This window comes from Anomalospiza imberbis, chromosome 2, assembly GCF_031753505.1.
Source record: "Anomalospiza imberbis isolate Cuckoo-Finch-1a 21T00152 chromosome 2, ASM3175350v1, whole genome shotgun sequence".
Lineage (NCBI taxonomy): Eukaryota > Metazoa > Chordata > Aves > Passeriformes > Viduidae > Anomalospiza > Anomalospiza imberbis.
In genome coordinates, this window is record NC_089682.1 from 36,801,723 (window position 1) to 36,821,932 (window position 20,210).

The 20,210-nt window shown below is 35.7% G+C and overlaps 1 protein-coding gene across 3 annotated transcripts in view; it reads right to left on the reverse strand.

Annotated features, from left to right (window-relative positions):
- Positions 1 to 20,210, reverse strand: part of CADM2 (cell adhesion molecule 2) — a 571,727-nt gene that overhangs the window by 384,090 nt on the left and 167,427 nt on the right. The gene's annotated exons all lie outside the window — the stretch shown is intronic.

Sequence of the window (20,210 nt, forward strand, 5' to 3'; positions counted from 1 at the left end):
TATGCCAGAAGCAGTGAAAATTTCCTGAAGGAACCACGGAAGAACCTTTAACAGCTGCCTACAAGGTATCTTTGAAATGTGTAGTCAACAGACAATAGCAAAGGCATGGGAAAAGGTATGTTAGAAATTTAATCTGGCAAAGTTTTACCTAATCAGATATAGTTCCAGTGAAGTAAACCTGCTTACTCTTGTGCTTTAAGTTAAACATCTGCATAAACTTGTGCATGTTAAAGATCAGAATCTAAATCTAAATTGTTAGAATCAGGCATAATGCATCTGTAGTCTCAATTAAATCTGTTTTAGAATAATCTGTCTCCAGTGGATAGCTTACCCCTGAGTAAACCCTGGGTAAACCCCTGGGTAACTGAGGAATTCACCAGGCCAGAGAATAAGAACTGTATTTTATGTATGGCAGTGTAATAGAAAACAATCCTGTTCTGTGCTAGAAGAACACTGTCACTCCCTGTCAAGGCAGCTGAAATGAAGCAATTTATTTTCCAGACAATCTTCTGAAAATTATTTTATAAATTTGCTCAGAAAGTACATTGAGAAGTAACTTTTGATTAAAAAATTCACTTAACAGAGCAGTATGGATACTGCAAGTACAAAAGATGGCAGATTCTGTTTGTGCAGCAGAGCACCATTCCTCTCTTCAGCTATTAGTAGTGTCATTTTTGTAATATAAAATCCAATATTCTCATATGGTAAAGCTGCTGATTGTTTAAAAGGATAACAGGATATAAGCCCCTTTCTATAAACAAGATGCAACTTATCTATCTTATCTCAAATAGAACCCATGTGTTAAGTAGATATTAACAGGTAACTGTAGTGCATTTTAATTTTATGTATGTAAATTACATGTGTTACATATCTCATAGCTGCACTTCCTTTTTCCTTCCTTCATCTTTAAAGCAGCATACAGATACAGAACAATTCTTCCAAGTGAAAGGATCACTTGAAAGTTCCAGATATTTTCCCCTTCCAGTACTATCATAGGTGATAAATTACAACAAATTGCAAGCCTAACAAAACAACACTTTAAACTGTATTGTCATATTTATTATGAAGTTCCTGGTTCATTGCATTTTGGCATTTTTTACAACTGGTTCTGACAGTGATTAACATGGTTTGGGCTTCTGCTGTTTCACCCAAGAGAAATAAAACACCAAAATCTCTGCAGGTGTGTAATGGGCCAGGGATTCACAATCTGTTCTGCAAAGTCAGACTTCAAAGACTTCAAAAACAAAAATACTAAAGTTGGCATTGCCTCTGTAATAATTTAAAGCTTTTTTGCATATTTCAAGGAATTTTAATTTCAGTTTTTTAATCAGCACTGTTATTCAACAGTTTTCTGCAACAATTTAACCAATTGCATGACAAATTCTCCATTAGCCCTGAGTTTCACAAACCAAAAAACATACCAAGGAGTAGATCTGAGACTTAATAACAGAGCAACCTAAATTATTAAGTACTTACTTGAGCTTGAAAAGGGGGCTTTCACTTATTTGAAGTACACTGTACAATTTATCTGATGCATATGCGTGGTTAAAATTATACAGTAATTACAAAACAGCAATCACACAGTTGCACCTGCAGTACAGGAGCCTCAGGACAACATCCTAATTGTTTCTGTGATTACCTGTCTAAAAGTAGCACAGAACATACTGAAGGAGAGGTAAACTTCAGGTTACAGTTTCAAGTTCTTTACAACTAAAAAAACAGAACCAGAGGGAAACCTCAAAACAATACTTATTTCTATAAGTGTTAAAAGAAAATTCTATCTTACACGTTATAGAAAATGTAAAAGCATTTCATTAATAAATATCTCTGTTATGTGGTAAATACAATCTCTTAATATGTTTCTTTGTGGTTTCCTTGAAAGTGTATTATCTTATATACAAGACACTGTATTTTATAAGCGCTTTGAGAATGTTTTGCTCCCTATCAAGTGGCATTTTTCCTTGACCTTTGGCATTTTAGTTTGAAATTAAACTTCAAAAGCATAGCTTCTTCAGTATGGGACAAAATATTTTGATCTTAAAAGAAGACTGAAGTAATACCCTAAACATTTCCATTTTCCCTTGGAAATTATAAATCTAATTTCAAAGTTCACTTATATACCTGATATTCAAAGGCTCAAAATGCTCATCAGAACAAAATGAGTAATTGCAATACAACATAAACCCATGGAAAACACTTATACCATTTTGCTGAAGGTTCAGTCAAAACCACTGTTCTAGAGCAAAATAAAATCATCTTCCTGATCATAATAAAATAACATTACCACAAAGATAAAAGCATCATCACAAAGATGAGCAAAGGCCTGGGAATCCTGGCATGTGAGAGAGTGAGAGAAGTGGGTTTGAGCAACCTTGAGACACGAAGGCTTAGAGGAGACCTTGGCTCCATGCTCAAAGAGTGCCTAAAAAGAAGGAAACTCCCTCTTTACAGGGAGTCCCAAGGAAAAGATGAAGGGTAATGGGTGCAAGTGACTTCTGGGGAGATTCCAGCTGGGCACAAGAGGCCAATTATTCAAAAAGAGTCCAATCAGCTACTGCAAAAATCTCCCCAGGGAAATGCTGGCTTCCCCAAAACCAAAGCCTTAAAATCCAGCTGGACAGGGGACTGGGCCAACATTTCTAGCCTGTGCTTTTACCAAGAAACACTGGAGAAGGTGAGAGAGGTGGTGGAGTCAGCATCCCTGGATGTGTTTAAAGAAAGACTGGATGTGGCACTCAGTGCCAGGGTTTAGTTGAGGTATTGGGACATGGGTTGGACTCGATGATATTGAAGGTCTCTTCCAAACCAGCAATTCTGCGAATTCTGTGAAGATGATGCTCCAAGTCCCTTCCAAACTGCTGTTCTATGATTCAGAGACCATCAGAAGGAATAAGCCAAACAAATCGACCAGAAGAGGAAGGTCAGAAGGACTATACAGTCTTTAGCATTGCTCTTTACTAGAAGAGGATTAACTAAGCAAAGGGTCAATTAGAAGTAATTTTAATTGCAAAGGTGTTGATGATTTAATAATTAGGTGTGAGTGAGTCATGCAGAGTAGCATCACCCTGTGTGCTGTCCTGGGTCCTGACTCGGCTGAACAAGATATTGCTGCCTTCTGAATGCCTCTACATCTCTATTTCCATCAGCTTCAGCACCAGACCTCTAAACAAAAAAGACACACATGATTCTTTATTAAGAATCCATATTTTTAAATTTTTTTCTTTAAATTTGTAGGACTTTGGTGCTCTATGTAAATTCTAATATTGTCAGTCAGAGGGAATTTAAGAGATAGCCAAGTAACAAAAGCTATTTTATTTGCTACTCTTGGAAATCCACAAATTTCACATAAAATTGCTGCAATTACACTCCATGCAATGATTTAATTAATACTAAGGAAATAGTGCAGTTAAAATACAGCACTAAACATGGCTGAAACAAAAGTAATTCATCTATAGAGACAAACTAAAATTTACGAATAGCACGGTAAAATCACAGCATAACAGGTGAAAAGGTAAAATTCATGCTCTACAGAAGAAATGGCACTTGAAAAAGAAAATCTACCTAATAAGGGTAGATTTCTCAGGTTTTTCACAAAGTAAAAGATAGCATAGATGCCTCGCTATGGGAATTTCTTAGAAATTCAATATAAAAACTTTGAAGTCCATTCTTACAAAGAAAGCTCACCCATCCATTAGATAACAGCTGGAAAAGTAATATGCACATGACTTTTGAAAAGTAAATTTTCAATTTATCACCATATACTGACTCAGTCCTGTCCACAGATAGTTCATAACACTCCTAGGACTGCTCTGGCAGCCATTACTTGCCATTATTTTTGATGCTGACAAAACACAACTTTAATACATGCTCTCAGCTCTATTGTGTGGTCTTATTAGAGAGCCCAGAGGCAGAGTAGGCAAAATCAGAATGGGAAAAGTTGTGTGCCATCAAAGGAGAGCAAAATAATTATTTAATATAACAAAACATAGAGTAAAAGCCCAGGTGACATCTGCCTTCAATATGTCCTGTTTCTGCATAGTGTCTACTTGGAGAAGTAATAATTAAATGGGCAAAGTACTTCAAAAGTGAGTTATTCAAATCTGGAAAGCAGAAATTAACAACCAGAACTCATTAGAATATTCAAGTGTCCCAGATTCAAACATCAGAGAATGCAAAACACAACAAAAATATGCTAATCTCTCCCCCACCCTCCATTAAATAACAGATATTATTAACATAATTATCAGCTAAGCCTGTGTGGCAAAATACTAACTTTCTTCTCCAATACTCACAAAATTATGAGACATGTAGGAGCTCAAAAAGGTATAAATACAGGCCATTCATAGCAGGTTTGGGTTTGGTTTTTCGTTTGGTTTTGGCATTTTTTTTTTTTTTAAATCATCAGGCATCCAACCAAAGAACATAATGTTAGGCTTCCTTCCACTACACATATTCCACAACTGCAAAGTGAAAGGCAACCTTTAAATTTGTGTGTTTTCCAGAGTTGCAGTCTCCTGATTCCAAGTCTGTAACGCTATCAGTTTCTCTCTAAATTATAATAAACCAAGCATACAATAAGGATGTTAATTTTTCACATTAATTCAAACATTGTAATAAAGTATTACCATGTCTCCTTGATATGAATGTTCCATGATATTATTCCTATGATTATTAATTCCTTTGGCATACACCCAGAACTATTTATACTGTATATAAATTAATAAATTATGCATCTAGCAGTTAGTTCAAGTCGCTCATTCCAATTTCTGTTAATTAATAATGTGGCTGTCATGTTAAATCAGAGGATTTGTGCTAAAAAAAAAAGGTTAAACTATTATCTATCAAACACTAAAAAGGCTAATCGATACTGTTAGCCTGAAGACACTTTTGGCCTTACCTGGCATCACTTCTTCCAGATAGTTACTTTGTTTTATCTCAAAGACTTTCCCTGCAATGCTCTGTTTTCAGAGAAAATGAGAAGCTGGGGAGAGCAAAGAATGTAGAAAGCTGGTATATGTTAAATAATATATGTATGATATTGAGTAAAGCAGGACTAAGACTGCAGATCCAAATGACTGCAAACTATCCAAAGGCTATAAAGATTCTTGGCTGATAATGACTCATGTCCCTGAAAGTTCATTTTGACAGATACCTATGGGATTTTCCATTGATGCTAGCCTACTGAGAAAAGACAAGATCTGAATGTGCAGCTTCCATAAACGTTTTGATGCTTAACTATTAGAAATGCTCTCCATGTAAAATTTTGGAATGAAAAATAAACATAACACTACAATATGTCCTGTATTTCATTTTGAGATGCAGACAGTAAAATTCCTTTACTGCAAGTAACACAATTATTTCATGGCAAAGAGAAATGTTACTCCTCAACAGGAATGTCAGCCAGACAGCTGATTTAATTCTGTTAAGACTTGCAGGTTACTGTGTACCCCAGATTTCTTACAGTTAAAATTTACTTCTTATGGAAAAGTGATTTAAGACATATTTTGTAATCTTAAATTCTTGCCCCACAGAAGACACAAACATGCCCACTCAAAAAAAAAAAAAAAAAAAAAAAAAAACACTAACCAGCAAACCCCCACAGAAAATTATTTATCAGGCTATGGGGCATAGGTTGAGTGAGTGTAGTTTGAAACTAGAATGGTTCAAGTACTGAATTTTATTTTATGAAGACAGCTACTAAAAGGAAACTTCACTTTTCTCCTTTGATGCAAAAATTCTCTCTGTATACCCTGCTAATTGTATAAAGTGGCTATGCCTGATTTATAAAATTATGAGATTTCATCTTAGAAATAACCTTTACACTAAAAAATGTACAAAAAAGACAAGATTTCTCATTAGTTCTCTTACAGATAACACTACTGGTATAATCAGATATATTATCATATACCCTTCCGTTAGAATTCTCTCTTACTGCAGTTCATGTGGTGCTGACTTTAGTACCCCACTTGAAAAGGCTTTCACAAATCCTGGAAACCACACACTACTGGATGATGATGACAACTGATGTGGCACTCACAGCAGTGACCGCACCACTTTCTGCTGCTATTTTGTCCCTCTGCTAGCTCTCAAATTTTAAAATAGCTAAACTCCAAGTGGGAGTCTTGAAACTCTGAAGCACGCACCCAATTAATTACTCTGATTATCCAAACACAGAGAAAGTTGTCAGCTAAAACAAGATAAAGCTGCTCCATCCAGGAGCCAGAGCAAGCAAACCCTTGCCAAATCAACCCAATGGCCACAGCCTGTGCAGTGCTGTGTCAATGCTGCCCAGACACCTCACGAGTGTAGGAGAGAAGCCCAGGGCCATCTGAATTGTGAGTTTCAGACAAAAAACAGCTGTGGTGGCTCTCGCACACCCACATTTCGATTCTGTCCATGACACCGTGTCAGCACAGCAGGTCTAATGAGAGGATGCAGCGAGCTCAGGAGAATCATCCTAAAAATCTCATCAGGAGGAGCTGACCCGAGGCTACTGCAGCCCCACGGAAACAGTCTTTAATCTGACTCAACAAGCATTCAGGATTTTCTTTTGATATTTCCTAGCAGACACTCTAATGTAGCTTGACCTGTAGGATATGTAGGAGGAAAAGAACAAATACACAAAAAAAAGAAAACAGGAGGTAGAGAAGACAGTGAAAAAAAGTGTCTAACAGATTTTACAAGTTCATAGTTTGAAACTGCTGTGTACTCTTTTTTATAAGCAAACTTGAGGTACAGAAAAAATGGAGCCTGAACATGCTATTTCTAAATTATCTACAACCAGAAGAAAATGCCCAAACTATTTCTTTGTTGAACAAAATAGCACCAATAGTTTAATTTTAGCAAGAGCCACAAGTGTTCATGATTCATCTTTAGGAGACTGGAGGGCAGCCACAAGACTAAAACATTATTTTGAAATGCTTCTCAGTACTTCTACCATAGACAGGAAACACTGGAATGAAATCTGATTAGGATTTATATTTCTTTTCCAACTTTAATCTTCCTGGACTTTAGAGAGGCTGAAATTCCACATATTTTTCTAACACCGTTCATTTTTCCTATCTCAGTTAAATCTCAAAAAAAGAATGACCAATGCATGCACTGGTCACAGAGAGAATGAGAATTCATACAAAACAAGGTGCTGTTATGAAGCAAAAAATTCAGCCTCTGAATGATTCAATGCTGTTCCAACTATTCAGGTTCATAGACATCTTACAGAAAGACTTTGTTTATACATATATAATGTTAGAGCACATGAAATGTTTATTTTTCCTATGGTCTAATGCTTTCTCTGTGTGTCAGCTTAAGCCTCACCTCTTTTTTTTTCCTCAGGCAAATTTTACATAGCCCTTATGTTTATAAAACAATATATAAATAAATAGTAACACCTGAGAAGTAATGACATACCAGACATGGGAAGCTGACCAAATAAAATTGAGAATGTGGCAAAAATCCTGAGTTTCTTCACTTAATCTAAGATTTCCTCCCCCCTCCCACACCCCAATCAATTGGCTTTCTAATGTTGTTGTACTATCATTTATTTACCTAACTCTAATGCTGTAATACAGACTCTTAATTGCTTAAGATCACCCAAATTATCAAACAGGGAAAGTCCAGGAGAGAAGAAACTATTGGATCATTCTTCCCAGAACAAGTTCCACTTCTTTGTAAAGAAGATCCTTCTCCCCAGAGCTGAAGGTTTCCCAAAGCCTGTAGTTTGCCATTTTTGTCAAAATAATGTTGTCTGGTCTTTTATAATTCCTGACACCAAAAATTTAGTGTATTACATATTTGATAAGAGTTAAAAAAAAAAACCCACACAACAAAAACTCCACATTGTGCATGTCTAGTATAAAAACTTTAACTATAAATATTTCACAGCCCATTCTCATTAAAAAGTAAAAATATTTCTCATCCATTTCTTATGTGCATTTGGGCATGTAACAGGTATTTTTGAAAGAAACGTCTGAAAAATAAAAATTAAAAAACCCCAAGCATTTAAAAATGGCTTGAAATATACTGCATCAAACAGAACAGCACCAAAAATTACAAATCTTAAAAAAACTATGTTTATTTACTTATTCAAAAATTAAATTTCAGGTTTAAATACAGTTGAAAGAAATAAATGACTGTAATGGAAGAGGGAAATTACTGATTAATTTAATGCCTCTTCACAGTCATAATATATTTATAATGCTTTCTCTTTTAGATGATAAAAGTGAAGACCTGAGAGAAATAAAGAAATTTTTGTCTTAATCCCTCAAGTTACAAAATACTTTATCCTTAAAAGTGAAAAGCACCTGAATATACTGGGGCTTTGTTCCCAGTTTTTTTTTTTTTTTTAAACACAGTATCTCACCAACGTCCCTGAAATCAATAGAAAGCAGAATTTCAAAACCATTGGATTTGATAATTGATTTAATTAGTGGTAAAATTACTTGCAATTTTGTGTAACACATCTCAGCCTGTCTTTAAACTCATATTCTGCCAACACTTTTGCAGGAGAATAACTCAATTGATCCAAGGGAGGGTGAGGACACCTCAACCAAGTCCCCATCATCCCAAAAAACACAAAGGCATTGCAGCATCTTATCCTCACCTTAAGTCTCCCACTCAGTGATCACCACTGCACCAAATAAAAGATTCATCACTCCTATCCTCCAGAACACACCCACATCATCATACTTATACATCAAAAGGGTGTATTTATAATTTGTACTTTATACCATATACTTTATAATGCATATAATTTTATAATTTGACATTTTATGCAGCCTACATAGTGAAAAGAACATGCTATGGCACTTATGAGCCTTTGTTCTTGAAATTATGTGGTTCTGTACCAAGATTTTAGTATTGGAAAGTGACTTCTAAATAGCTATAAAATGGCATCTTGTTGGCATAACTATCAAGTCAAACCATGTCATGTAAGTTAATATTAAAAAAGAAAACAATGGAGCCTACATTCTGCATCTTGTACTTTAGACAGTAAATTAACTTCCCTCCTCTTCATACCAAAACTTAATTCAGATCTAAGAATAAATCCCACCCTTCCATAAGAAATTAACTCAAAAATATTTTTCAACAGAAGAACCAGTAGGAAAAATCTGTCTTTGCAACAGTGATTTCAGAAAAATGACTGAAGACATTCTCAAGCTTCATTTGAGACCATATTTGAAAGGAAACTTAATTAATACTTTATACAATCATAGCACCAACATTTTTGACTTTGCTTGTTTTTTGTTTGTTTTTTTTTTTTGTTTCATTGGTTGTTTTTTGGGTTTTTTTTTTAGCTGAGAAGGAAAATTATTTACTTAGCTGGAATTTTGAATACTTCCACACCTGCCAACTTAATTTCAGATGTTCTTCCCAATAACACAATGGTTGCAGCACAAAAATGCCCTCTTAGTGTAAGGAAATATATACATATATATACACACAAAGTTTCATATTTCAATTGAAACACTGACAATATAGATACAAACATATTTGTGCTGATCAACCTTTGATTGATTCTTTTGTTCGATACACTATTGATATCACAGTTTAATTGTTCTGTTACCACTGTTCACAGCTGTGGAAAATTAAAAGAATTAGTTATTTCTATTTTCAGGTTTTTTCTACATTGCAACGTATTTGTGTATGGTGTCACCATACATACATTGATCCTACCTGAACGAAATTCCATGAAGAACTAGAAAGGACTATGAGTAAACTGAAGAACATCAAGACTCCTCAAGAACTGTACAGACAGGAATTAAGTGATAACTATATTTGCCTCATGAGACTAAGACAGTTCTGATGAGAATTACATTATCCTTAATGACCAGAAAGTTGCCCTTTGCTTTTAACCTTTCATATCAACATAAGAAAAAATACAAATATCTTATTAAAATAAAACTTCTTTTTGAAATTTTCTTAAATTTATATTTTAAAAGAAAAGGATTCAAAGCATAATATTAAAATTTTGATTTATGATCAAATTATTTTTATTTACACTAGTTTTTATGTTTTGTTGTTAAGAAAAACATGAAGGTTTCGGCTCAGTCAAAATATGAATCTCCCAGTTATTTCAATTTTTTTTCCCATTCCTGCTACAAAGTACTATATTGGAAAGAGGCTCTTCGTTTTAGACCACAATTTCTCAAACAAGTAAAAAAGCCACCTAAAAACCCTACAGTAACAAATCGCCTTTTTTTTTCCTTTGGCATTCTATATTAGACTCTGATATATTGATTTCACTTAAAAGATGCATTTCATTTCAAAATGCTCATGTACTAATTAGCAGAAAATAGGTTAAAATACCATCATCTAATGATTCATGCATCTGGCATGGATGAGGCTTCTGACATCCCATACATAAATACAAAGCCATAGGCACGTTTTAAAGCCAGTTTGCCACTGATGCAGAGTCACCCTGGCTTTCCCTGAAGTCAGAGGAATTTATAAGGCACTTCTTAATGAATTTAAAATTTTGATACTACCGCAAGTAACACTGTAAAGCAGTATCTGAGTAATGCTGACAATTTAATATACTGAAAGGTGTAGAAATTATCCAACAACCCCCTTCCTTTTTAGCAAAGGCTAAAGGGAAATCTGCCATTAAAACCGAAAACCAGCCCATAAGCTTAGTTATTTAACAGGTGAATGCCTGTTAGTTAAGAAGGTAGAATACCTTCACATGATGAAGCAACACTGTTGGAACAATAGTCCCCCCAAAAAACTCCTACTCAAAAGTGTGTTTTTAACCAAATAAAAACATTTTTTAAATTACAGAAAATGCAGCCAGCTCTATTTTAAAGCAAACAAAAACTTTTCACTGTGGAAATCCAGTAGCACTGAATTAAATTCATGAAGATATGAGTCGAGTTTGCATCTAACTTCAAGCAAGAATAAATGCCTGTAGAGAAATGCAGTTAATCCTGTTCATTCAGTTGTGCCTAAGTAGCTTGTTATAGAAGGACAGTGACCCTGTGGTGTGTATCTATGTGCATGCACATGTGAACTTCCAGGGAAGAGGCATTTTGGGCAGATGGTTAAGAATAACCTCATCACTGACTTTTTCACAACTCTCCCAATTAGTAATGAACTAATGATGGGGATGGGGGTTGGAGATAAGTTCATAAAACAAAGCTCAAGACCAAAGTCTGGATATTTCTTCCAAGTAAAGTGAAAATAGAGTAATTTTCAAGACTTGTTAAGTAAAAACAGAGTGTATTTGGAAATGCCATCGGTGGAGAATACTGGCATTACTGGTGCCTGTATACTGTGTTACTTCTATGGCTTGAATTTATATACTGAACATTTTCACTTATTTATATTCTTCAAAATACCACCCTTTACTTTTTGGCAAAAAAAAATTGACAACAACATGGCAAATCTAACTACATTCTGCTGAATGCTGATTTCGGGACTTGAGGGGTACAGCACATATTGCAATGTATTGGTAGAGGAGTAGAGTGACATAAATGCAATAATATAATAATATATTTTACTAGCACACTCTTAGTTATCATGCCTTATTTCTGACCCATAAGCAAAATGACAGGTTCTCTTTCCTCTGCACATGGACTAATTTTCAGCAAGGTCAAATGATTTTATGTATTGCAACAGCAAATTAAATTTTTATTTATGGATTTTTTTTTTTGCTGAAGTTTCAATTATATGGACTGAAAAAGGATTCAAACTGCTCAACCTCAAGTTCATTTTGTGACACAAGTTTTTCAGAACTTTTTCAAAGATACTTGACATTTATTGTATTAGCTAAGACCATTACAGAGGATTTAAAGGAAAGTTTTAAAATCTCTTGAACACATATGCAGAAGGGGGAAAGGGGAGGAAGTAGTGAAATTCTAAATGAAAGAAAAACCAGGATTTTCAATGCTATAATTCTTGACCTTTCTGAGAAATTTCAAAAGCAAAATATTTAATATATTGACATATAATAATCTCTTCTGCATTTACTACCTAAATAACTAAGGAGAAAGCTACCATGAGTCCACACAGTCCTTGTCCAGAAGATATAAAATTATTATTTAATTGTAGAGCTGGGATTTTTTAAATTTTTTTAAGAGTTTAGATATGGTAGGGTAGACTAAGAATATTCTGTTTGGTTTTTTGGGTTTTTTTTTTTGCATTACATTCTGGCTTATTTTTCTCCGAGAGTTGAATCAAACAAATTGCTTAGTTTGAGCAAAAAGTTTCTTACTCCTGTTTTCAGCTGCACTGGGTGGCATTGCTCCTTCACTCTATTCCTTTTTTACTCTGTGCATTACATCCTCCACCCTTAAGTTTATGAAAATTCCTCATTTCCTTGATGCCTCATCCATCCAGACCTGGGGAGCAGAGCCTGTGGTAGCTGCTCAGGAGTGCAAATCAAGCATTTCATGCCCGAAGCTATTACACAGAAATGACTGTCTGGGGTTGCATCATCAGCATTACTACTGTAGCATGAAGGAGAAAAACAAAACAAATATTAATGGGAGAGATGGAAGGACAGCAATGAACACAAAGACTTGTTAAATCACTGCTGCTGATTTTCCATGGCCTCCCTGTTTGGAGGAGTTATGCAAATCGACCTAACTATTGACATGCAGGTGTTTCATCTCACATGGACCATCACAGCACCTCAGAGACTTCAGGGGTTTGTTATACATGGCTGAGTCAGGTAATTAAACTATTTGTTGCAATTAAATAGCATGAATACTGTAGAATCTACTCCTTCAGTCCTTCTAAATTTCCCACAGAAATTTTAAAGTGTATTAAAAGCAAAGAATTTGACCACCTTGCCCAACAGATGGCGAAAAGTTTCAGGTTTTCATTTGAAAAAGGTCAAGTAGAAGTCTCAACAAGGATACAGCAAAATATATCTGACACATACAGCATAAAACCTTCTACTAGGTTTTCTGTCAATGATTTCTCAAAAATATATTTAATAGATTTATAGCTTTACTGCACATCTTAGCCATGGAAGACTCTCATGGCTGTACAGCTTTCCCTTTTTATGTCAGATTTGATTAGTAAATATTCCACAAAACCTAGATCTTCTGGGAAAAAGTACTCAAAGAAGTGGTTTCAGTGAGCATTTATGATTCCTTCCTTTTTTTTTTTTATTAAGTTTGACTTTTTTGACACTATACTGTATTACAGGCTATTAGCCTAAAGCAATGATTGGGTAGATTAGATTTTTAGTGAAATACAGAATAAAAAATGTGTGAAAAATTGAAATTACAAGCTTGCATTAGTAGGTTCTTTTCAGAGGGCAGCTCCACCTTTGTTGTACAGTGAAGCAATAAAAATTTAGACCCTGCAGCTTACATCAGTGTAAACTGAAAACCATAGCCAACATGCCATGACACTGAAGACATCCTCCTCTAAGAAAGAGCTCTGTTTAAGTAAATTTCAACAAAAATATTTTTCTTTGGGTTTTTTCTCCACTAATACTGGATACTGTTTCTTACCCTCCTTTTTCCTTGCCATGTCTGGTCAACCAGCAGCCCTGGATTCCCAGGAGGAGCTGAAATAATTTCCCTGCCCATGTGGGACTTGGGGCAGTACCTGCAACCCTCCCACATCATTCAGCCAGAGCCCTTTGATGGCAGGACAGTTGAGCACCTTCCCTTCCCTTCCCTTCATGCCCTTGAAAAATTTCCCCTTCAAAAGCTCAAAGCATTAAGTTTACACATTGCCTTACAGCTCAGAATGGCTTCTCAAACAGCTCATTCTCTGCAAAAACTCTGGCAACTAAATCTTGCTGCATTTCATATTTCTCATACTAAGAAAACATGCTGAAAAATTCAGGAATACTATATAATATATACTGCAATAAACTAGGATAACACAAAACCTACACTTTCTGATAGAAAAAAAAAAGCACTCTCATAGCAGTTTGTTTTTTTTTTTAAATGTATAAGTGTCTTTTTTACATTGTGTGTCATTTTAATAAGAGAAAATGAATCAGCAGCTGATGGATGGATAGCACTTTCAGAAAGTTGATAACATGGCAGTGATACAGTCACTGAACCATGTCCCTGCCATCTCATATCTCATAATAATTTTCATTATAAAACAGACTTGCTTTAACTTCATAAGAGACATAACTCTTTTGGTCAGAGTAAAAAGAAGCTCCAGTATTTTTTTTAAGTTCCAAGTTACAAACAGCAGACTTTAATTGACTGCATTTACTCTTTTAAATTTTCAATTTAACAAAGTTAACCTGCTTTCCACTGCAGAACAAAAACCTTTATTACTTGCAGAAGATGGCTACAAAACCCCCATGTTCTCCTTTAATCTGAATTGCAAAGGACAATTGGTCAGCCAAGCAGAGACCAATATTCTGTGCAGCAGAGTCAGTGTGAGGATGCTGCCCTGGTGGATAGGAGACAGCAGATGGAAGCTATAGAAGTACAAGGTAGCACATCTATTTTCCCAAGCAGTGCAATTCTTAATTAATCTGCAATTTATGAAACTCTCCATGCTCCCAGGAGTCCTCCTAGGAAGCCTTTGCTTTGCTGGTCTCTGAGGAGGTGAAAAAATGCCTCCCTTGGTGCACCATGCCTATGGCATGACACTGAGGACTCTCTACGGCACAGAGGAAAATAAGCACATGAGGAAGAAATTAATACCTAAAGCAAAATATCCAAATAGCACTGGGCTAAAAACTAAATAATAAGTTCTAAAGGAACTTCAGAATAGGGAGCCTGAACAAACGTTGCATGGAAGGGGAGCAGATACACAACACTATAATGAGGCATTTAGCAAGAAAAGCTCTCCTCTAAAATCAAAGGCAGAAGCTAGGATTTGCTTTTAACTAAAAAGCCCGCTTTCCTTGACACAATATTTAGCTCTAACCTTTGCCTGAGCTAGTTATAAGGTATTTCCTAGAATTGGTGGTGTCACTTTAAACAACATCAAAAAGGAATGGGAAAGACTTTAAACACTAAATATTTTTTTTTTTTAATTTCTTTCAATTAATTTTTGAACTACATGCAGTTAGTCAAATGTAAACATTTTGCTTTGCAGAGAAGTTCCCTTGAAGAAAATATCCTCCGACACAAGGAAGAGTCACCATCATGCCAGATTAGATCCCTGGTTTACTAAATTACCCATGAGAGTAACTAAAGCCTCACACAATGTAGTCTTTTGTTTTTTAGTCCATAAAATGATCTTTGTATCTCTATTATCACCTCAGGATTGACCTTCACTATAAATTCATCTTCCCTCTTTTCTCCCATTTTTGCAAAACTTTATTCTCCTACTCTGGAATTTCAGCTATGACTGTCCTGCTGACTCACTGCTCCGCTCCACTCCCCTCCCGCTTGACTGAAATACTATTTTCAGTATCTTTCCCTGGGATCTGATTACAGCATGTAGAGAATACTGCTACTCCTTTCCCTGCAACAACAGATTGAGCCTGGACTATTCTCACTTGGATTCTCTTCACTAGTCTCATACTCACTGCTTATTTCTCTTTTCATATATTTCCACCGTTGTCAATACACAAATGTGTCCCTCTGGATGAATGCCATCTGGAACAGCCTTTTTGCATTGCTTTGCCTCATCAGCTCCAGCTTCTAGTAAAATCTCCTTAAAATTGGAATTTTAAAATATAAATATATTTAATATGAACATTACACTGCAATTAAGGCAATAAACTCCCTTTGCTTCCTTTTCAAAAGTTATGCACCGTTAAACCATGGTCAACCTCAAAGTGTTCAAATGTAACAATGTAACAATTCTGAGTTAGTAAAACCACCAACAAGAAAATCTCGATTTGTAAACATTAACTTTGACCTGGTCTGCACATACATGGAAGCACATATATGTAGGAGTCAAAGAGAAAAGCATCTTCTCCCTCTCAGGAGAAATGGGAGCCAACAACCCAACACGCTCCACTCCTTTTAAATATTTCATTTGTCTTAGGCTTGTGAAGAATGCCATGCTAAAAATGCTGATAGCCTGTTTTGCAGAAGCAATGTCCTGGTTCCAAGTGAGCGGCTGGAACAATGTTTTATCTCCAAACAGGAGGCAGGAGACATCACTTGGACTGCTGGAGTCAGTGCCGACGTTACCAACATCTCCACCAGGATGTAGAAAACAGAGCCTGGTCAAAGTAACAGTGAAAAATTTTGAAACAATCCAAGGGGCTTGGATTGTCCTCCAAAAAGGACAGGATATTCTGTATTTTACTTGTTACTAATGGAAGGCAGCCTAGAAGAAGCTGGGTTTATCTTTATATCTTTTTATATCTATGTATCTGTTATCTTCAATATGAACTGAATTTACACCTCACAGAGTGAACTATGATGGTAACACTCTGGAATAAAATAATTTTCTTCCTCATCTGCATACTTCCCCATCAACCTATTTTCCACCAAACTGCAGTCCGAGTTTCATTCGTTTTTTTCCTAAATGCATTCCTATCTAGCCATGTGCAAAGCATTCTGCTCTCATACACATCTAAATAAATGCACCAAAAGTAGTGTACAGATGTTTGCCTGCTTTGCTGAAGCAGAAACAGAGATGGTAGAGCTTTATCACAAATATTTGTCATTGTTGTGGCACATCCTCACTAATTTCTGACAGATATTGTACTTCACAGTGTGCTGCTATTTCAGCTGCTGTAAATTTCCACAGAGAAAGAGGTTTGAAAAGAAATGGCTACCAGAAAAAATCATTAATAATTTTAGTTGCTATGCATTAACCAGAATTAGATTTTAATACATGTGGTATTTTCTTTATAAATTAATGACATGTAAGAAGCCTAATGAGATCTGACTAAGGTTTTAATTAGAAAATTGAACAACACAGTGATGATGTACTCATGTTATACCCAAATTCACTTCACAATATAACTGGGGGGGGGGAGGGATGTGTGAAAGTAGCCTGATACATAAAGAATACTTTTAAAATGTAAATACCTACAGTAAATGGAGACATGTTATTGCTATCACACATTGAGAAAAAGTGTTTGGTCATCTCTTAATGCACTCAACAAAACATGGCGAAGGAAAAGTGCTGGGGTGGTTCAGCATCCTAGGACAATTTAAGAGTGCCCTTTAATCATCAGTGCGGCAGATTCCTCTGTAATAAGGCAAAAGTTTCAGCTTCTTCAGGGCTAAAATCAGCCGAGGCTCCCAAAATGACAGAAAAAGTCCTGGAAACATTGTAATGAAATCTTAACAAGCCTCCCTAAAACTTATGAACAACCTCACTTCTCAGTTATCCAGTGTTTGGTACCTTTTAGTTCCGAGTGTTTCTACAGTTCAGCCAAATTGCATCAATTTATCTAGGCAATAAAGTAACAGAAATTTAAAAAAAAATCTTCCAAACCAGAAGCCACAAACTGCTTCAGTATGGCTTACTGGTGGATCCACTGCATTGCATTTATGCAACCCAACTTCCCATAGTAAATTGGACAGCTTAGAGAGAAAAAAAAAATGTTTATAGATTGGCATAAACACAAAGTACAGCTCATCCTCACTAAAAATCAGATATATTGATACTGTACTGCATTATTAGACACAAAATATGACTACACAGATGGATCATTCTGTAAGTTCTCTTTTTAGAAAATCACCCCTTTAAATCAAAGGCGACACGTTGATCCAGCCTACAGGATTTCTGTCTTGTAAAGAAAAATCCAGGTATTCTGTATACCATGCAAATAATCCAGTATTATATGGCCCATAGAGTTCAAAATAATGTTCCTGAAACAGATTTATTACAAAACAGAACAAGGGGAATTCTGTATTTGCCCTTATTCGTGTATTCCTAATCAGACATATGCAAAAAAAAAAAAAAAAAACAAAAAAAAAAAAAAACAACAAAAAAAACCACACCAAAAACCCCACAAACAAACAACAAAAAAACCACAGAGGAATTAGTAACAATTAGAAATCACAGAATTGTTTCTGCTAGTCAGAAACAATTCAAACTTTATTATTAGACCACTAAGGATTAACAGCCCCAGCAGTTTGGGTGAATCTACCCTGAATCAAGGCCATCTTCACTATTCACTCTTGCTCCTGCCAGTGCAAGCAGAGAATGAACCACAGGGAAATTGAAGCTTAGCTTCATGGATGGATTACACAGCTGACTTTGTCTTCACTAAAGCAAAATCCAAGATAACAACGGAAAATACAGCAGCCCACTGAAGCCAAGAGATGTACTATAAGTGTCTGCCTGTGTTTCTCTTCTCTTTATTGTCCCCAAAGCTCTAAACACTGATTAAAAAGAAAAAAAAAATACAAAGGCTCCAGTCTGGCCTAAGACTTCTCCTTATCCTGACCATATAATTATCCATTTCCTGTTCCCGTATGTTCCGCTCATAAATGGTATGAGATATGTGAGCAGTCACATAGAAGAGGGACTGGTCATGTCTGGGTTTTCACTTGCAACTGAAAACAAAAAAATAAATTACTTTTAATGCATTAGTTCCAGATGTATCCATTCACTGTCACTTGATTTTCTTTTTTGTCCTTTGCTTTTTAAAATTCTAGTTTTTAATTTTTACTTTATTTATTCCACTACATGAATGCACATAAGTTCATTTTTACTTCCAGTTATAGCCACAACAATGAACGCTAAGGAAATAACCTTTGCACTAAAGCATTTCATGCCATCATATCGTCTCATTTCTATGGGATTGATAATGATTGTTGACATGCTTATGTCCAAATTCTATATGGCCAGTGATTTTAATCTAAATAGAAAAAATTTTGTCAGGGCATAGAAAAAATTTAGAATTTTGCACTTTCAGTGACTTTTCTGACCGGTGTGTCTTTAATATTGCCAATATTTCTCTTACCTTTTTTTTTTATTTTAGAGATATAAAATCATTTTAATGTATTCGGCTGTGGAAATAGAATCTTTAAACTGATGCGTGGTATGAAAAAATTGTATCTTCACAGGGCAGATTCAAAACTCTACTTGCACATTTTCTCTGTGAATAGCAGACAAAAATAAGCCACTGTGGGATTCTGAGCAATTCACTACCTGGTTTCACTCACTTATGGCCCCTGGCTTGAAATTGCCTTCCCTGGACTGCCTGCCTTGTGCTACTTGGTAAGTAATTAATTGGAAAGAGGCAATTACCACATCTTGATTATTCTGCAGCCCTTGCTCTGGTCTACAGGAGATGGGAACAAATGGCATTTCCCAGCGACACATGGGCAGTCCAGTATCCAACCAGGTGTAAAGTACGAACTTTGATTCCATATAATTTTCTCAGATCAGTTCATAATGACTTAAATTACTTTTTTTTTTTTTTTTTTTTTTTTTAAAAAAGATCTTCCCCGCCTGCAAAATCAAACAAAAAAGTGCAAGAGGCCTTAGTGGAGAAAGGTGCAAATGATGCAATTCAATTTATCAGCCTAATCCACACCACGTGAAATCTGATGGATTATATGTGGTGGTTCAACATCTCTTGCAATTATTTGCTCACAATCTTCCCACCAGCCAATAACTATCTGTCTTAATTGACAGTGTGTAATTCTCAAACAGCTGAACCTTCCTCTTTCAATGAATGAATTCTGTTGATAAACCCTTTGTTAATGTCTTAAGAGTAAATCCAGAAATTACACATTAGTGAGATATGGAGACAAGCAGCATCCTATCCCAAAACAAAAATCCGAACTGTCAAGAGCACACAACAGCAAGTTGCATGTATTCTCTATTCAAAAGCTATGGATTTTAACATTAATTACCTCTTTTTTCAAGCTTTAATTTGGGGACCATTTCATTAGATTACCTTCCCTTAGGATCTTCATGGCAGATATAGAGCTACAGAAATAAGAGCAGATTGTAAATGGAGATGATAGAGGCAATGAATACTTGTAATGAGGTCTGCATTAAAAAGAAAACCACTCAGCCTTCCAGCCAAAAATGCAAACAGAAGAAAAGTGCACAACTCACAAGTTTGCTCTGAACAGTGCCAGACTCTGGCCACCCAGGAGAGTACAGGAATTGCCATGAACCCCACAGCTAAAGCTCTCAGAATCAAGAGAATACAATGATTTCCAAAGGGTCTAATGCAGAAAATACTTCGGTTTTTTCCCCCCACCACTGTCTCTGGAGCATCCTTCAAATCCCATCACCCTTTCAAGGAACAAGAGCTTTCAAGCTCTTCTTTCCTTCTCAGGAGACAACTACAGTAACAAACTGCTCAGCTATCATAAGAAAAGCTATTCAGAAAGACAAACTGAGTTAAA